At 43.0% G+C, this 16,084-nt stretch overlaps 1 long non-coding RNA gene across 1 annotated transcript in view; it reads right to left on the bottom strand.

The window, feature by feature from the left end:
• The window catches only part of LOC140066011 (uncharacterized), a 48,338-nt gene extending 33,717 nt beyond the window's left edge, over positions 1-14,621 (bottom strand). The window contains exons 1-2 of the long non-coding RNA XR_011848082.1: positions 14,556-14,621; positions 6,519-6,674 (exon numbers count right to left, since the gene is read on the bottom strand). This is a non-coding gene — a long non-coding RNA (uncharacterized lncRNA). The remainder of the gene's footprint in view (positions 1-6,518; positions 6,675-14,555) is intronic.
• Between the last annotated feature and the right edge of the window lie 1,463 nt (positions 14,622-16,084).

Raw genomic sequence — 16,084 nt, 5'->3', positions numbered from 1 at the left:
ATTGTATCCTACAATTAGCATTTTTGGTGTATGGTACTGATTGTCCTGGAAAAGTGGGGGCAACTGGTTACAGACAGTCCATACCTGTTCTTTTACGCACTACAAGCAGCCAATTTCATTGCTGGTGTCTACTTATCGAAATGTCTAGAGCGAGTGTATCATAAATCTCAGCGCAGAGAGCAGGAGTAGGATTTCTGATACTTGTACTGCCCATGATCAGCAAGGATGTAGTGTAGTCAGAGAGGCCTGGTTTATAGACCCTTTTGCCTCTGTAACTAAGAACAAAATAACAAATGAGGTAGATATTTGGGATGATAAACTAGGGAATATTTTAGGGAACGGTAGACTGCTTTAGCTTCTGAATTTTTAATGCCGCCCCATTGTTCACTATAAAGTGGCCCACTAAGGCTCTGTCGCCAAAGGGTCTACTGAAACCCTGACCCGACCCTGGTTACAGGACAGTGGTTTCTAACTTACGGCATGAGTACCAGAGGAGGCACTCAGGGTCCTCTCTATGGGCACTTGGCCCTTCGTCCCTGCGTAGAGCTAAGACAAAACTTGAGGCCACCTCTTCGGCCCAAGAAGTGCCTTTGTCATATGCTATCAGAACCAAGATGAATACACAGATGTCTTACCAGAACCACGTTTACTACACACATACAATAATAAAACAAAGATTACTACATACTGTAGATATGGAACCAGAACACGGATTACTACAGAAAGATGGTTACTAAATCCATAAGTTACCAGAACCAAGACCCAAAACCTGAGCAGCACTTGAAGCAGGTGGACCCGTTAATAGATGCTGCAGTGGTCCGACGGAAGTGATCATGGAGTGGGGAAGGCCAGAATACAGGCAGCCCCCGGGTTAAGTACATGATAGGTTCTTTAGGTTTGTCCTTAAGTTGAATTTGTATGTAAGTTGGAATTGGTATACTTTAAAATTATAACTAAGGACACCATTTTTTTTTTGGCCCTAGTGACAATTGGATTTTGGCCCGTCTATAAGTCGGATGCCCTAAAGTAGAGGACCACCTGTACTGGGACTCTACTGAAACAACCTATACCCCCATAATCAGCTGCTTATCAGTTCATGGCCTGGTTGCAGCTCAGTCTGAGTCAAGGGAATAAGGCTAAAGTGCAATACCAAGCACAGCCACTATAGAATATATGGCGCTGTACTGGGTGAGAAGTGAACAGGACACAGTGCTGGCGCCCCATCATTTTGACATGGTTGACTTATGTGTGGCCACCAATACAAAGGTCCTAGAAACCCGTCTACTCTCTATATATGTGTGTTCTATATTGTGATGATGTGGGGAAATATACACGTTATCATCAGAGGAGATTATGTCATAGAATATGTAAAAAGTCCGGACCCCTGAGTCATACATTTACCAGGAGAGACTGCACATTGAGTGATGTGACTACCGGGCAGCGTACAACAAAATCCTTCCCCGGTCACGACGCTTCCCGGCCGCAGGTAATCCATTAACCTGGACGGGGGATGGATGGAGGCACTTCCTCATGTTTCCATCCCACTTCATTTACTTCTCATACTTTTATGTGATGAGGTTACGGGAAATGAGTCCTTGTGTTTCCACGGGAGGTGGATGGATATTTGAAGGTCGTGCTGTGAGATCCGTCATGCATGTTCATTGCTTCCTGCTAATAGGGCTGAGAACCCCAAAGTGAAGATATAGGGGCACATTTACTAAGGGTCCGTCAGACGCATTTCCGTCAGGTTTCCCGAATATTTCTGATTTGCCCACGCATTTGTCGCACGCAAACGGATTGTGGCACATCGGCGCTGGCTTTCATGCGACACAAATCGGGGGCGGGCCATCGGACAACCGACTGATTCGGACAAACTGCGGAATTTAACTTTCAAAATTGTGTCGCAAGACAATGCACTTACATGCACCAGGAAGATGAAGGTGAACTCCGGGGACCTGAGCGGGGAAGCGACACATGCAGGATATCGGGCGCACAATCTTAGTGAATCGCGGCAGCCCCGAATCCTCATCGGACATTCCGGATTGGCGGCGTCAACAGAACGGGTAAGTAAATGACGTTCCTTTAATATTCTGATGGACAACACTTTATCTGTGACTACTAGACGGACCTACTAGACGGAGATCATCGTGACCTGTACAATATGTTACTTTGTTATTAGCAATTATTACAGTCAGTACATGATCAGCCTAGATTGGCCTCCATTTTTTGAGGGTCTCTAGAGCCGGGACATACGTGGTTCCTCTATTTCAGAGATCAGGGAAGGGGGAAGAGCGGCATAGAAATCTTGGTGAGTCTGTGCGGTGTTGCTATACTACCTTACCGGCTTGTTCCGCCATCTAGTGATAATGAGATGACTCTATTGACCCCCCTCTTCCAATAATAACGAGATGATTTAGCAGAACGTGTCCTTTAATACTCATGACTATATCTCTGCTGACCCCGTCCTCTTAATATGACGAGGCCTCTAATGATATGAGGTTAACTCTGTTAACCCGTCCTCTAATGAAGATCCAGTGACCCTGCGGACCTTATGCTCAGATATATTATCTAAGTATAATGTGTAATGAGCAGGGGATGTGAACCCTATAACTGCCGTATAGCGATCAGGATTCTGGAATGGCTTGATGTCATAGTTCTTGAATTGCTAACATGTGACCCAGATCAGACTAGGGATGTTAAAGGGAACCTGTCACCACATTTTTCACAAGTACAGCTAGTGACAGGTCCCCATAGAAACCTATTAACTAACCAACCTCCTACTTTTAGCTAAAAATAGTTTCCCTTACATCCCCATAAAATCAGTTACAAACTTGCTTGGTATCTAGCGATATCTAGAGCAAGTTGAGGAGGTGATCTAATGTCATGTGACCATGGTGACATAATCAAAGGTCCTTTAGCCTCCTAACCTTACCAAACTTTACCCCATGCATGTATCTGACCACATGAAATCACAGTAGAGGCGGTCCCCTACTTAAGAACACTCAATTTACAGACAACCCCTAGTTACAAATCGCCCTCTGGATATTGGTAATTTACTCTAATTTAGCCCTAGGCTACAATAAACAGCTGTAACGGTTATCACAGGTGTCTGTAATTAAGCTTTTTATTAATCCTGGTTCTTATGACAATCCAACCTTTTAAAAATCCAATTGTCACAGAGACCAAAAAATTTTTGTCTGAGGTTATAATTATAAACAAACCTCCAGAACCTATCTTGTATGTAACCCGGGGCCTGCCTGTAACCTGCATGGACTTCTACTCCTCTCCATCCTCCATGCAAGTTGCTGTGATTTCATATGATCACATATATGCGTGGTTTACAGTTTGCTAATGTTTGGTGGCTAAAGGACCTGCAATGATGTCACCCTGGTCACATGACATTACTGCTGCATGCTGATAAAGCATGGGGAGGAGCTGCTGGATTCAGCCTCAGGAGGCCACGCCCACTTGGACTCACTATAGATATTCCTGGATACCCGGTAAATTTATAAAGTTAAATATATGGGATTCTGAGGGGAACAATTTTTAGCTAAAAGGAGGGCTCTATGGGAACCTGCCACTAGCTGTTTTTGTGAAAAATGTGTTGACAGGTTCCTTTAAGTAGCATAGGTCAGATGGTCAGGGATGAGCTGAGGTCAGGGCAGACAGAGATCTTCAGTATTCTTAGAACAGGTCATAGGTTAGGGCAGATAGTACAGATTAGGAGCCAGGACTAACCTGGTGTTGTCACAGGTCAGGTAGAAGATCCAGGAATGTATTTATAGAAGAAGAAGAACACTAGTAATTGGAAACCTTAACACTCTAGAAGACATGTCAAATGATTAGGTCAAGGATTGAAGGTAACCCAGTGGCTGTGCTTGACAGGAAGAGGTTGACAGGCAACCCCTGACATTATGTAATGAGATGAATTTGCTCACCCGGTCATCAAAGTCTGAGGTGACTCTCCTGTTCCTGCTCTCTAATAATAATGAGATGACTCTGCTGACCCTGTCCTCAAAGTCTGAGATAACTCTCCTGTACCTGCTGTCTAATGATAATGAGATGACTCTGCTGACCCTGTCCTCAAAGTCTGAGATAGCTCTCCTGTTCCAGCTCTCTAATGATAATGAGATGACTCTGCTGACCCTGTCCTCAAAGTCTGAGATGACTCTGTGTTCCTGCGCTCTAATGATAATGATATGACTCTGCTGACCCTGTCCTCAATGTCTGAGATAACTCTGTGTTCCTGCTCTTATGATAATGTGATGACTCTGCTGACCCTGTCCTCAAAGTCTGAGATAACTCTCCTGTTCCAGCTCTCTAATGATAATGAGATGACTCTGCTGACCCTGTCCTCAATGTCTGAGATAACTCTCCTGTTCAGCTCTCTAATGATAATGAGATGACTCTGCTGATCCTGTCCTCAAAGTCTGAGATGACTCTGTGTTCCTGCTCTCTAATGATATTGAGATGACTCTGCTGACCCTGTCCTCAAAGTCTGAGATAACTCTCCTGTTCCAGCTGTCTAATGATAATGAGATGACTCTGCTGACTCTGTGTTCCTGGTCTCTAATAATAATAAGTTGACCACACTCTAACAATATTCAGATGATGATGCTGATCCTGTTCCCTAAGTATGAGATGACTCTGCTGTTCCTGTATTGTAACTCTAGTGATATGACTCTGCTCACCCCGTCCTTTAGAATATAATGAAATGACTCCTTGGGATCGCTTCCTCTAATAATAATAAGAATATACTTATTACGCTGCCCTAAGGATATTTGCATAACTCTTTTAACCCATTCTTTGATGATAATGAGATGACTCTGCTGACCTTACTCTTATCTAATAATTAGATGATTCTGCCGACCGTATCATCCATGTATATATTGAGACAACTCTCACTAATTCTGATGCTCCTCTCTAATTTTAATAAAGATGACTCTGCTGACCTTGTCCTATAAGTATATTGAGATTACTCTTCTCACCAATCCTGATAATGATAATGAGATGACTCTGCTGACCTTGTCCTATAGGTATATTGAGATGACACTACTCACCAATCCTGACCCCTAATGATAATGAGATGGCTCTGTTAACCACATTGTAATATAATATGCAGATGCTGATAGCGCTGCCCTCTAAAACCAATGAGATGACTCTGCTGACCCTGCTGACGACTTTCTCATTTAGTTCACGTCTACACAGTTGAACTGAAAAATAGGTCACAGGAAATAATGGATGATATATTAGTATGGTAAGTATTTGTGGTCTATGTTAACGCAAGTGTATTTGTAAACTGCATATTCCTCCAAAAATTCCCCAAAATTTGGATACCTGATGTAAAGTCACTTTGTCATATTAAGTTCCCTTTAACCACAAAATCACTTCTTTAAAAAGATTGAAAACCTTGAAAGTCAAAGGAATAATAATGAAAATTACAGAAAAAAATCACCAAAAAAAACCACCCTCAAAACTTTTATATCCAAAATCTAATTTCTGAGTGGATGAGATCCTTCTCTGCCATTTTCTCTAGAAGTTTTTAGCCTGATGAATCTCCCAGTGGTGATTTATGGGAATTGCTTGTGGGTCACTGAACTTTATTGAGGGTTAATTAGTTTTTTAAGGCCATGACCTTGTTGGCATTATAAAAGATAACCCAAGTATCGAGGACCTGGAGCTGCTGCATGTCATGCATACTGTACATCTATGGTTCCAAATATTTTTTTTAGGAAACTTCCAACTTTGGAATGCGACCAATGATAATAGAGAATTCTTGGACCGGTCCCATCACTGGAAAAGCAAGTCAGCAATACTTACAACTAATGAGTCATCTGAAAAGTCACATACCAGGACACCAGGACACATCGGTAGGGTCTGGTAGAAAAACGTATTCATTAGCTTGGTAGCCCTTATGGCTACCACGAGGTCCCTGCAAAAATTAGTCATCTAATTATAATTAGAGAACAGGTTCAGCAGAGTCATCTCATTATAATTAGAGAGCAAGGTTCAGGAGAGTCATCTCATTATAATTAGAGAGCAAGGTTCAGGAGAGTCATCTCATTGTTATTAGAGAGCACGGTCAGCAGAGTCATCTCATTATAATTAGAGAGCAAGGTTCAGGAGATTCATCTCATTGTTATTAGAGAGCATGGTCAGCAGAGTCATCTCATTATAATTAGAGAGCAAGGTTCAGGAGATTCATCTCATCATAATAATAGAGCAGGGTCAGCAGAGTCATCTCATTATTAGAGGAAGCGGTCAGCGTGGATATCTTCTTATCATAAGGGTGGGTCTTAAAGGAAAGTGTTGGAGCTACAAGAATAAGTTAGAAGTAAGAAGCATCAGGCAGGGTCAGCAGAATCATATTATTTTAATTAAATCACAAGGTCAGCAGAGTCGTCTTATTAACATTAGAAGTCAGGAAAACTAGTAAACTCATTATCATTATCAACAGGGTCAACAAAGAAAGATGAAGTTTTATCTAAGGTTCTGGGATCTTTATACTTTGTACATACATTTCTATGGCTGCAGTCCAGGCAGCATTATCCCGGGCATCGGAAGTGTATCCTTACTGCTCTTGCGTTGGGGAGTCATCTGGTGAGCCGTGCAGGTCTACTTTCCTTTAGAGTGTTTCACAGGTTCAGGATGTCTGGAGAGCAGAGTTGATTCACCTACATTAGAGGGACAGGTCACTAGAATTATTATTAGAGCACACGGTCAGCAGAGTCATCTTATAATTCATAACAGCACAAGGTCAGCACAATTACCATATTGAGATAACAGTATGGTAGGCAGAGTCACGAGACAGAAGAGCCTTGTGCATAGCATTAGAGGACAGACTAACAAATTTATTCCATTATCTTCAGAAAATGAGGTCGGCAGAGTCATCTACCGCTGCTGACCACCGCTGACCGCGTGAACAGGAACTCAGCGTCCACACTTTTGGTCTGACGAAGGGGTTTCCCCGAAACGCGTTACCACTGGATTTTTATGTTTAATCAATAAATAGTGTGAATTCCGTTATATCTGGAGATCTCATTTCATTTTGGTTACAAGTGCACCCACCTGGCTCTCCCTCTTTTTTGCACTCCTGTATCATTTACGTTACGGTGCCGTTGGTTACCGGTTCTTTGGAGAGCGTAGGAGTAGCTGCAGTAACCTAGGTTTACAAGTAAGAAACCTTTTCCCTCCGAATGGATAACTTTATCGCTTACTAACAAGTGGTCACCAGGTGAGCACCCACCTTCTCACCTTAATCGGTACCGACCTATCCCTACGTTATTACGCGAGGCGCCGTCCTCTTCCGTTGTTGTTTTTGTTTTCTTTCATCTAACTAACATAAGCAGGTATGGTCAGCAGAGTTATGCATCAGAAAGTGTAGTCAGCAGAATATTTCCATTATTATTAAAGCACAATCAGTAGGGTGATATCGTTAATTATAGAGGACAGGGTCAGAAGAGTCATCTCATTGTCTTAAAAACACAGGGTCAGCAGAATATTAAATTCATATAAGGGGAGGTTTAGCTAAATCATGTCATAATACTTAGACAACAGCATCAGCAAAGCCTTCTCATTAACAGGCAAGTAGAGTTATCACATTGGGGCACATCATGCACTCCATCGCGATTCACTAAGATCGTGCACCCGATATGCTGCATGTGTCGCTTCCCCCACTCAGGTCCAACAGAGTTCACCTTCTTCTTCCTGGTGCATGTAAGTGCTTGGGCTTAATGTAATTTGAAACTTAAATCCTGCGCTCAGTCCAAATCCATTGGATCGTCATATGGCTATGGTCGGATTCTTCTAATGAATAGCTTCTCTTGTCTGCACACTGCCCCTCTTCCCTGCATTACAAGACCAGCTCAGACACAGGCACTTCCTGCCGGCAAGCAGCAGTGTGCAGAGACTTACTCTACAAGCTACGGACAGATAAGGTCTCTATATCAGAGCTGACTGTGTGTTTTATTGATTACGTGAGGAAGCAGAGCTGAGAGTGTCATTGTGTGTTATATCCATCTCATGGATCTCAGCATCTCTCCTCTCTGATCTGCAAATCTCCTCTTATCAGCTTTTTTCTTGCGTTTCAACACACAATGTAAATGCAACGTGTGAACGCAGCCCGATACACAGATCTAAGAACAAATCCGTATGAGAACACCCCCCTCAGTGCACTTGGAGTAGCTACAATCCTGGAATATAAATCCATACTTCGCAGTCCTGCTGCTATTAACAACATACACAAAGTTATGATTACACATTTCTACTGGGATAATTTATAACACTGCCTGCAGTAAGCACAGATCACAGCAGTGTGAGGACAGTGCACTTGGAGAAACTACAATCCTTGAACATAAATCTACATATCAAAGTTCTGCTGCTAAACACACACAAGGGTCTGATTACACGGATCTCAGGTGTATCATCCGGTGGTCTGTACATGTGGGCAGGAAGTCTGGAAAACTGGGCAGCTAAGGCGGGAGTCTCCATCCGCTGTTCTGCTGATCGTGTTGATCCTGGCAGTCAGACCCCCGACAATCCTATTTAATATTTATCAACTACCTTCTGTATTAACACCTCCATGACTAGCCCACCTTCTGGGGATGCTGCCCCTCTACAGGACGAGCTATTCATTCTTGAATACCCAGGGAACATCTGGATTATAACATGAGACATTATTCACAGTATTTTTATAATTTCCACCTGTAATTGCAACCACAGAGGACGGAACATGGACGGTGGCCCCAAGGGAATTATCGGTACAAACACCGCGTCACCGTGACTCACCAACACGAGGACGGGATGTGATCGTGTATCGGCCTCCTGTGCAATTATCTACAAAGACAACCAGGATTGGAATAATCTGTATAATAGATTCCAGGCGTGACTCGACTCCATGTGAAAACTCAGCCTCTACTATGAGAGCGAGCGGGATCCAGGCTCCGTACCCCGGCACAGGCGGAAGATTATCTGTAGAAACAAGTGTCGGAGTAATGTTTGTGTTGTGTATTTTGTCATCATTATGTCACCAAAAACTCAAGGAATGACTTAATGTAATGATGCAGGATCGAGCTCTGAATCTCTAAAAATACTTAAAGGGGTTGTGCAGCAAAAAGAAAAAAAATTGCTACATTTTTTGTGGGAAATTTGTATAATTTGTATCAGACGAGATTTGAACTCAAGATCCTTGGTGTCAGAGGCAACAATGTGGTATGGGGAAGATTTTCTTACCCTAAAAGCCTCAATAGCAATCCTCTCCAATACAGACAAATTATACTGTGTATATCTTCACATATCTCTATATAGTTGAGAAGGATGGACCATCGTCGAAACGTTGCATTTGAAAAACTTGTGCAGCAAAAAAGAAAAAGTTTGCTACAATTTTTATGGGAAATTTGTATAATTTGTATCAGATGAGATTTGAACTCAGGACCCTTGGTGTCAGAGGCAACAATGTGGTATGGGGAAGATTTTCTTACCCTGAAAGCCTCAATAGCAATCTATATTTATTTATATATCTCTATATAGTTATATCTCTATATACCAGTATGTGCTGCCTATAGTGAAGAAGATAGCTATTTAGGGTAAGTACAGGCAGTCCCCGGGTTACATACAAGATAGGGTCTGTAGGTTTGTTCTTAAGTTGAATTTGTATGTAAGTCGGAACTGTATACTTTATTATTGTAACCCCAGCCAAATTTTTTTGGGGTTCTCTGACAATTGGATTTTAAAAATGTTGGATTGTCATTAGAACCAGGATTAACAAGAAAGCTTTATTGTAGACACCAGTGATAACTGTTACAGCTGATTATTGTAGTCTAGGGCTAAAGTACAGAAAATTCCCAACATTCAGAGGTCCGTTTGTAACTAGGGGTTGTATGTAAGTCAGGTGTTCTTAAGTAGGGGACCGCCTGTAAATCCTCTAATAATAGGTGAGATTATGGTTCATGAGCCTCTGTTGCTGCATCTGATACCAGGGGTCCTGAATACAAATCCTATACAGGACACGTTATACGATTGTTTGTATATGAAATATAGTGATAACTGGCTTCTAGAAAGATTTGTACTATAGGGTCCCTATTAATTAATTTGGGGTAATCCCTGCAGTGTTGCAGAAGAGGGCTTGATCAACCCACTCCTCCCATGAACTGTAAGTAAAACCCCACATGTGTCCATATAAAGTGAGACAGATGGAGTACCATCACCAATAATGGGCATTGTTATCAATGTGTATTATTATAATATGTAATTATTCATGTTTAATGTTTGATAATGTTATCCTGTAGACAGATAACATGGACAGATGGAGTACCATCACCAATACTGGGCATTGCTAGCAATGTGTATTATTATAATGTGTTATTATTCATGTTTAATGTTTGATAATGTTATCCTGTAGACAGATAACATGGACAGATGGAGTACCATCACCAATACTGGGCATTGTTAGCAATGTGTATTATTATAATGTGTTATTATTCATGTTTAATGTTTGATAATGCTATCCTGTAGCATGCAGGCGTTCTGATTGGTTGATATCTTGATATCTTGCGAAGACCAATCTGAAGACTGACAGATTATCCAGGCTCCAGCTTCGGCCGGCATACAGCCAGTTCTACCTCGGCCCTTGCTGCTACCAGACAGTTTGTGCACTAATGTATTTGCCTCTGTTCAATTCTGGTCTTGTATTGTACAACTGTGAGTTGGATTGTAGGTCTCCGCCTTTGTCCCTGGGGTAGCCTCCTCACCATCACAGGCCTACCCTATAGCCTACCCTATAAGATCAGACGGTTGGACCCCTTCTTACACTGTCCGTGTCAGCCCCCATCGGGTGTGGGAGGATGGTCACCAGCCAGGAGAGGGCTACCCAGCTAGACCTCACGGCAAGACCACCCTACTACAAAACCTGTTAGGCCCTGGCTGAGCTGTTTCTCTTGATTATTAACCCCCGCAGTGATGTTGTACTGTTAATGCCTGAATCTCCTTTGTTATGGTAGGAGGATTGAGCAATATAAAAACTTCATCTTGGCTAAAAGAAGAATAACAATCATTGTCCTGTGGCTTATTTTACCGCCCTCAGTTACTGTTTTGTGTACACAGCTACCATGCAGTCCTACTGTATGTGCCAGCGTAGTCACACACGTGACCCCATGTAGTCTGATCACAATGTCCTGCTCTTATCAGTCATATCTACCTCTTACTTATGGCTCAAGAAACTTTGTTATGCTGCTCATATATCACCCACACTATTAACGGAAATCTAACATCACTCATAGATCTAGATTTATTCCTTATGCTAATGAGCCAGAAGGAATCCTGGAAGGGGGTTTCCAGAGCCCCTCCGTGCTTCCCAGGCTGTTACACTGTATCTCTATCCCCCCCATGCTCCCTCAGCACTGAGTAATCTCACTGCAGCAGAGAAAGTTTCAGCACACAATGGGAGGAGAACAGTGTAAGAGCCTGTGAATCTGCAACATGGATGGACTCTGGTACACCCCCCCCCCCAGAGCCCTCCTGACTCATTAGCATAATTTTTAAAAGTTCATTTTAGCAGGAGGAGGCCATGGATAACAAATATAAGAAGATTACCACAGTCCTGGTGCCTTGATCTATGGGTAAGTGTTTCTGGGTTTATCATGAGGGATTTTAAAGGAAGATTTCCTTTAAAGGGGAAGTTCATGTTTATGAAAACATGGCTGGTTTCTTTCATGAAAATCGCCACCCCTTGGTCCACAGGTTATAATATCTTCAATAAATTCAATACCAGACACAATGCACGGACAGGGGTGGATACAAACCAATGACTAAATGGGGGTCGCTTGGGTCTACAAAAAAATAGTTTGTGAACCCCCATCTTCATTAGCTCATAGTGAATATATCTTAGTATTCTCCAAATTGGTGTCTGATGGGCTTCTGGAGTCATGTGTTTGAGTCTATGTCCACTGGAAGACCCCCTGGTCCGACGCACTCCCCCCTCTGGCAGGGATCCCCGCAGGATGCTCTCCCAACTATAAAAATCCCAAAATCCCATAGATATAAATGTATAGGATTCTCAGTTGGAATGACACCGGATCAGAGCCCCCCACCTCCCCACGTTATTGAGGCTGACCTCTCTTCTGCAGATATATAGCGTAACCTGTGGAGGCGCCATTATGGAAGAGATTGCACCATCCCATATAACATCATGTAGAATCGTCTCCTTCTACCTCTGGATGTTCCAGTTCTCAGGACTTGATCTGATAGTCACCATTCTGGAATGTCTCCTCTCCTTAGTCATACACTGCTGGCAATCCAGCACCCACTGGGTGTCAAAGACAAACCTCCCACACCTGATGAGAAGTGCTGACAACATTGTTACCTGCACCAACACCTTATTTATCCTGGCAGTGGCCGTGTGTGACCTGCAGCCATGCTGGATAGTCCATGTACTGTACCTAACATCCATCACACTACAGCCAGGCTTCCTAGTGCCTCGAAGTTACAGCAAATATATTTAAAGGGAACCTATCAGCAGGTGTGACCATGCAGACTGCAGCCAGTGTTATCCTACCTGTGTATGTTAGTAGCAGCAGTACTGTGAAACACTAATTTTTTAATCCAGGATTGCAGATTTTGCAGGTGCACTTAAATTATGTCCTTACACTGCTGTGTTCTGTGCTCTCAGCAGCAAGTGTTTTGTACTGTCCGTGGTGAGATGTGTAATGTTGTGTATGTTTAAGTAGCAACTGGACTGTAATATATGGATTTATATTCCAAGATTTTATTATATATTCTCCTATTCTGCCCTGGAAATGTAGAAACTCAATATAGGGAACTGCAGTGTGAGGACACACCCCCAGTGCACCTGCAAAAGCTACAATCTTAGAGTATAAATCAGTGTTTCACAGTACTGCTGCTACCAACAACATACACAAAGCTTTAATTACACATCTTTCAAGGACAGTACATAACACTATTTGCAGAGGGCACTGCGCACAGCAGTGTGAGGATACAACTCAAGGACACTTGGAGAATCTACAATCTTGAAATATAAATCCATACATTACAGTCCTGCTGCTACTAACAACACACACCATCTGTTGCTCTGTACATGTTCCTGAGCCTTTAAGCAGGAAGTAAGGAATACTGGGCAGATAAGGACACCGCCAGTGCATTTGGAGAAGCTACAATCCCAAAATATAAATCAATATTTCTATTATTATATATAGTCCTGCTGCAACTCTGTGAATACATATCTCTCAAGGAAAAATACCCGACACAGTTTAATGAGAGCACAGAGCACAGCAGTGTGAGCACAGTCCCCCAGTGCTCTTGGTGATGCTACAATCCTGGAATATAAATCCATATTTTACAATTCTGCAACTGTGGTACCATATTTTTTTTTTTGGACTATAAGGCGCACCGGACTATAAGGTGCACCATCAGTAAATGCCTGCTAAAACGTGTAGGTTCATATATAAGGCGTACCGGATTATAAGGCGCACCTGATTATAGGGATGAATGACCAGCAGGTGGCAGACCTGTGCACAGTTTCAGGCAGCTGTTGTCTGTAAGTACGGCTCATATATAAGGCGCACTGGACTATAAGGCGCACCTTTGATTTCTGAGAAAATCAAAGGATTTTTTGTGCGCCTTATAGTCCGAAAAATACGGTACTAACATACACTAAGGTAGGATTACACATTTCTCCACGGACAATAAATAACACTATTTACAGAGAGCACATAGCACAGCAGTGTGAGGACAAGCCTCCAGTGTACTCAGAGAAGCTGCAATCCCGGAATATAAATCTGTATTTCTCAGTCCTGCTGCTACTAACATAGAAAAATATATAATCACACATTTCTCCAGGGACAATATATAACAATATTTGCAGAGCGCACAATGCACAGCAGTGTAAATGCCATCTGCAAGCTGCAATCTTGCAATATATGTCCCTATTTCACAGTCCTGCTGCTACTAACAACATATGCAAAGGTATGATTTGATATCTCTCCAGGGGCAGTACATAACAGAGCACAGCAGTGTGAGGACAAGCCTCCAGTGCACTTGGAGAAGCTACAATCCTGGAATATATCTCCATATATTACAGTCCTGCTGCTACTAACAACCTAAACAAGGGTCTGATTACACATCTCTCCAGGGATAACACAGGCTGCAGTCTGTATGGTCAGGCTGCTGACAGGATCCTGGAATTACAGACACAGCTCTGCTACAATGCGTCCTCTGAGTTAATATGTTCTGTGACCTGGTGCCGACATTTCGGAAAACTACTTTGTGTCCTATCTGCGTGGAGCATCTCCCAGTATAATAGTAGCGGAGCCGCAGCTGGGAATGGGGCCACATCAGATACCGCCCTGTGCGCTGACATTGCTGTGTGCACATGCCAAGGACTGAAATATGTCCCTCCATGTCTGCTGCGGGGTGCTGCGAGGGGCTCGCTGGTTCCATAGAAGTCATTAATTCTACAGATCACACTGATCATTAGATCTTCAGGTCCCAACACGGACTACAACCACATCCTGCACCCACATGATGGCAGAGTGCCCACTCACCTTTACCCAATCCATAGAAGACAAGCTACGTGCCTGGGAGTATCCTCACTCCACATCCCAGGACATGTCTCATAGGAGGACACTATGGCTCCACCTGGTGTCACCTGTCCCTGCATACATATAGATTGTATTGTAATCTATGGGAGTTCATCTGCAGTAACCATGTCTGTCCACTACACATAGAATGGCGCTGTCTGCTCCCTGTTCCTTTTTCCTGAGGACATATGATGTGAGTGGGTGCTGGGTGCTGATCTGTCAGGTCCTTTCCTGGTGCTGCAGTTTTCCCTATCACAAGATGAGACTGTTTAGACACTGTTCACATTATTATACTGTACATGTTGTTAGCACTCGCTTGCTGCGTTCTCCCAGGTCTTGTGGAATAATCCAGATTTCTCCAGCATCTTGGCACTTGTCGTAAGTTATTGCTTTTCATAATTTTCCTCTTCCACGACCCCTGTGCCCCTTGTCCTCAGAGAACCTACCTCGTCATTCCATGATATATAAGGGCTTCTATGGTCTATCCCAGTTTGTGAAGGGGTTATTGAAGGTTTTAGACCTCCAGCGTATATCTAATTTATTCTGAATTTTCAAGATTTTTTGAGTTCTGCTTAATCTTAATCTTTGGGATTGGTGATTTGGATGGATCTGGTACTGCAGGCCATCTGGTAGGTGGTCAACTTCCTAGTCATTCCACTAAACCCTCCATAGACTGAAAAAAGCCAGAGGTCCTGGCTAAGCCAGAATTCCAGGTACCTGGATAGGAGGATCAGGACCTGGTAACCATTGCTTGGGATCTAAGTTGGTAGGTAGATTCTAGAAATATGCCGAACCCCCCTCCAACACTGACAGTGATATGTAGTCCCCATATATGATATCCTAAAACAATGACCAGCCAGGTTCCCTAAGTCTATGTATGGTTCACCAGGACTGATACAGGAGGCCTTTTGCCCACCACTATGCGGTCCCATTAGTACCAGTTCCCCCTGTGTGAGGTTCTGAAACAGTAAACCAACCAAATAACCTCAGTCTATGGGTGATTCACTCATAGAAGGCCATTTGCCGACCCCTTTGGCCACACGGAATGATACCAGGACTCGGAATTAAAGAATAGGGACAGATATGGGGTTGACTGTTGACCTCATACATGATTCTTCAGGGTCATCGGGCACAAGAGATAAAGGGTAGGCCACAGAGGAGTGATTACCGGTGAAATGATGAAAAACCAAAGAGCTAATCATAATTATTAATCATAATCAAACCTCCTCCCTGCCATCTCCCCACTCTGTGTATTTATATAATTTACCCGGCGCATAGACCATGAAGCAGCGACTTTCCACTACAGTGAAGCATCAATGTATAATATGATGGATAAACTAGATTCATGCTGCTGTACTAAAGAGATCCAGTACCCTCAGTCACAGCATAATATCCAGGCTAATGCATCATTGCAAAGCAATTGAATGACACTGCATGCAGTGGCGTAACTAGAAGCTGATGGGCCCCAGTGCAAAATCTGTGCCAGGCCCCCG

The sequence above is a fragment of the Engystomops pustulosus genome, chromosome 1 (genome assembly GCF_040894005.1).
Source record: "Engystomops pustulosus chromosome 1, aEngPut4.maternal, whole genome shotgun sequence".
Classification (NCBI taxonomy): Eukaryota; Metazoa; Chordata; class Amphibia; order Anura; family Leptodactylidae; genus Engystomops; species Engystomops pustulosus.
The sequence above is the reverse complement of the archived record's forward strand: the minus strand, read 5'-3'. Positions and strand labels throughout refer to the sequence as shown.